Below are 4,926 nucleotides of genomic sequence, written 5' to 3' on the forward strand. Positions count from 1 at the left end.
TAGTCAGATTGAAACGCATATATGAATAAGGATCCACTTGGTTTGGGATTACATGAATTTCACTCTGTGATGATGTAATAATATTACATATACATATACTATGATTTTAATCAACGAATTCACATTGTGATCTTGATAAACATTTGACTCGATTCCAGTACCTATCCCTTGCGCGGCCGCTGTACTAATAATACCGTTGAGGGCCAAAGTTATGGAAACCAGAACTAGGAATTGGTGAAGTTTTCTGAAGTAAACATGGATTATTTAATACCTGTTGATTGTTTTAAGGAAGGATTGTCTCTTGTTGTTAGGCAAGGTGGCAATGTAGATGGTTGTGACAGGAATTATGAACGAATTGGTGGTGATGCCAGACTAAGTGGAAGCAAGGTTACTAGTAACCGTGGTGGAAGTGTGTAGAAATTTCTCAATGTAAACAACATTGAGTTTGTGGCCCAAAGTTTACACCGGGTGTGTGGCGTTACCCTTCCTTCCCAGATGGAACACTTTGTACCACTACTATATACCACGGCACACGCGTTGTCGATTACACAAGAACGACTTAAAGGGCGGCAGTCTTCGCGCTGCGCATGTGCGACATTTGTATTGATAAACATTGATTTTCCCACAATCCAATGCACTCTTCTAATGGACATCACAAGTATGAGATTTTACCTGGGCAGGACTTGCGCTTATTAACGCCTGTGACTCCTTTGGTATCTTCTAATCTCCTAAAAAATGCCTAATTATAGCTTGGTAACGTCTCAGTTTTTACTGGTTAATCTGCGCAACAGTCAAATTAGCCATCTTTGTTTATATGAGACTATGATGAAACCCATATAACTCGCGCATGCGTGGCGCGACGACTACTGCCCTTTAAAGTATGATGCGCATAAAGTATTCATCTTAGGCAACAAAGTAATAGAGAAATACAAAAATAAGAACAAAACTAAACATAGAGTTAGTAAAATAAGCTTCTGTGTTTGACAAGTGACAGTTACAGAAATGCAATAACATGTCTGAGTAAATGAATCGAAGCAGTATTCATGCTGGTAACAAATGTATTATCAGTACTATTAAAACATACAGTTTATTGCTAATTCAAAATAAAGTTACCTCCCGTTCTTCTCTGTTAATGACACAAGTGGTTAGAAGCCGAATTTCGGCCCAATATGCTAATAACTGTTATGACGTAAAACATATCCCATGAATATTATTTATTAGAAAGCATTTATTATGAAATGCCGCAAGCACATATTTTCGGCCTCGACCTCCATCCTAGTAGTTATTAGAAGACTGTACACTTTTTCTACCATACTAATTTAACTGGTTACCAGATTTAACAAGTTCTGCTGCTTCTTATACCGTAAGTCTTCGTTTGCGAACCACTACAGATTTAGAAACTAAACAGCGCCACCAATGGTTGTGTTTGGGCCTATGCTACGAGCCCAGATAAACATAACAGACGAAAGGGGGGGAAAAACACACACGCCTGAATGACAAATACTATCAGTAAAATGATTGTGGAAAAAACATGAAAATAATTATAATATAACAATAAAAAAATAGAATTGTTAACAATTGGTTTTTATTTCGATTCCTCCTAATTTGAAACAGTTGTGTGTATATTATTTACTATGTTATAGATGTAATATCATTATATAGAGTTGAACATTAAACCCAAATGTGTTTATTTTTTATATAATATGCATAGTCACATAAACATCTTGACATTTTCTCCCATGAATTACAAATGCTACAAATAGTTCACCCAAACACTTGCTTGCTATGTAACACCATATACTAGTATAGATCACGAATCAGACCACGCCACAGAGGGTCTGTGAACAGGCTATCGGTATGGGGGATCCAAGAGTCACTTATCAATTTCGTCAAATCGATTTTGTAATCAGGGCCCAAACTTCTATGCTCCACAAAATATAAGATAAGATAAGATAAGATAAGATAGATATTTTTTGGAACGTACCAAAGAAACTTTGAGTTATGTCCAATAAAAAAAAATAAAACACTCAACAACAAACCTTACAGAACTAAAACATATATATACGAGAATATATATATATATATATTAATTAAATACGAATATAACTGAAAATTACATCGACACTAAAACATGTCCTTGTTTCGGCTACTGCATATATGTTAACTGAATTATAAAATAAGGTTCGAAAAAAACACAAAATTTAAATATTTCGCTTGGTGCAAAGCAACACCCCCATCCGATGCATTCTAAATGGTTATTTATAACGTGAACCATTGAAACAGATTACACGCGTAGCATAGTCCGCTTGCACATTCCACAGGGGGTGACGATGGTTACAGGAACAAACATAAATTACAGAACAAATACGAACAGAATCTTTCGACAGGCATTGTGTTTATGATATTCTATTAGAAACTGGCATTCATTATCAATATGACCTTATTTTCCATTTTGCTGATTTTCTATTTTTTTTATTTTTTAAGTAAAAGAAAATAATAAATTAATACTTGTAAGCAGTGTATTTTATATAGTTATTTATTTATTTTAATAAGCAAGTAATTTAAACTAAATTCGATAAAATTTGTACATCGACTTCACCAGATCTTGAGTATGTACGTTCAATCAAAGATTCAGAAATTGTGTTGCATTGCACGACTTACTACATTATGATCGACAATAACTAATATAACATTTCGGTTACTTGTTGATGTTTAGTTTATGCACGTACATGTATATGTTTTCACATCTCGTCACGGGACTTTGTGTCACTCAATTCACGGACTTCGCGTCTGGCGATAGTCGTCAACAGTGTGTCAATGTGTCAACGATTATGTGTGAAAGTTCAGCAAACATTGACAAATATTGAATTTATTTCAAACGGAAGCATTTTCTGGTATCTATATTTTTTTCTAAGTAGGACGGGGTTATACTGATTTGTTCAATTGCTGTTTTGATGTGATTGGGATTTTATTTTCAGTATCCAATCAAGCTAATAAATGGTACGTTATTTTGTAAAATGCGCCTCAAATTTATAAAATCAGCGACGATCTCTAAAATAGCATGGTAATCGCCTGGGTTCTTGCTAGGCATTTAAATGAGCAGCCATTGGTTAATTAGTGGCATGAGACCATTCAAGGAGACGGGAAGCCCGGAAACCACAAACAATCATTAAATTTGTTCCCCTAGTTTTGGTTTGTTTTTTCTTCCCTTGAATAATTAAATATGATTGTGATGGCGTATACGATCGGAACTGAGATTGAGATGAACTTTGGGACGATTGCGTCGAGTGTAAAATTTGAGTATATGAAGTACAGTCGACTGTAAAAGGTAACAACAAAACAACTCTATTGCAGTGTAAATCCACAATTTAATTTACTGGAATCGTGAGATTTGTATTACAATGTAAATTTGAAACTTGATTAAAAGGCAGTGCTTCACAAATGACCCATATTTCACCAATTGTTATTCAGAATGACCCTGATTGGCTATTTTGGATAATATAATAATACAATTTACGAGTTCGGTGACCTTTCTCGTTTTGTTCCTTACTTCAAAGTAATGACAACATTATAAAGAAAAGCTACAGTCAGTCGAGACATTTTCGAGGATGGTGATTTAATTGTTATGTTGGATCTCTAACTTAATAAGCTGTTCTTATTTTTAAAAATCACGGTTTTCGAAAGTGTCAAAATATGTTATTGTCTAAGGAATATAATCTCTCTCCCTGCATCTTTAAACAATTCATTCATTCATTCATTCATTCAAAATAAATAAATAAATAAATAAATAAATAAATAAATAAATAAATAAATAAATAAATAAATAAATAAATAAATAAATAAATAAATAAATAAATAAATAAATAAATTTCTGAGTTCTGATCTTTATCTAATCCGAGTTATGAAAGAAATTAGAATACCAATAACAGTATACTAATTTCTTTCATAACATTCCGTCAAATTTTGTTTAAACTGGTTACTATATAAAATGTCTATATTGTTATTACATGTATTACACTTGGATACAACCCCCTTTCGGCTACTGACCTTACAAGGTTTCGCTCCGGGGGTTACGTGCGTCCCAGGCTATTGTGATAATAACTTTTAATAATTTTCTTCTTTCATCCAATAAAAAAATCTGCACATATTTAATAATTCAGTAAAGCTGATTGGTTGATCGAGATAACCGCGCGCCTATACACAAGATACGTCATCGTTATTCTTTTAAACGTATAACGTTGTAACATTTTAAATCTCCGGACAACAGCCTGAGGTTTCAAGTGTTGTTTTGGACTGTTATAATCGACCTTGTCAACTGGTAATAAAATACTTGTAATGTCTTCCGTTATGTTAAGTCTAGATTTGACGTTTTCCCACCGAGTGCTTGTTTTCTTTGTAATGTAACCATTTTAATTCCCTTCGAGGAGTTTTAAGCGTTCTTCAATAAATTGACATTGACCGCCGCGCCAGCCCACATTGGCATTTACGATGTTTACATTCGGCAGATGACGTGCTTTATACATTTCAACGTGTTCTGACAAGATTGCGTCAAGGACTTATCGATAGAACAATGACTGTGTGAAGTAATAGTATAAACACCGGGAACAATGATAACGCAATTGAATCGAATAGAGTTTGGACACAATACTCATTAACTTAGCACGACCCTTCTACTATTAGAAACGTGACCTGTCATTAAAAGGGATCGGCCACGCCGGTGTCATTAGAACAAGACACGACTTGAAATATTAAAACCCCGCTCGGCTATTGACCTGTCACGGACGAAACTATTGTACCGTATATAACATGACGGCTCAGAGTGAAGGTGTTACCACTCAGAAACTTGTTTGATTGAAGAAAACGTGGCAATTTGGTCGTGTTTTATAGAAAACTTGCCGAGCAACTGTTTATTATCGTACTGATTGA

This window comes from Saccoglossus kowalevskii, chromosome 15 (assembly GCF_978046115.1).
Source record: "Saccoglossus kowalevskii chromosome 15, keSacKowa6.1, whole genome shotgun sequence".
Taxonomy (NCBI): Eukaryota; Metazoa; Hemichordata; class Enteropneusta; family Harrimaniidae; genus Saccoglossus; species Saccoglossus kowalevskii.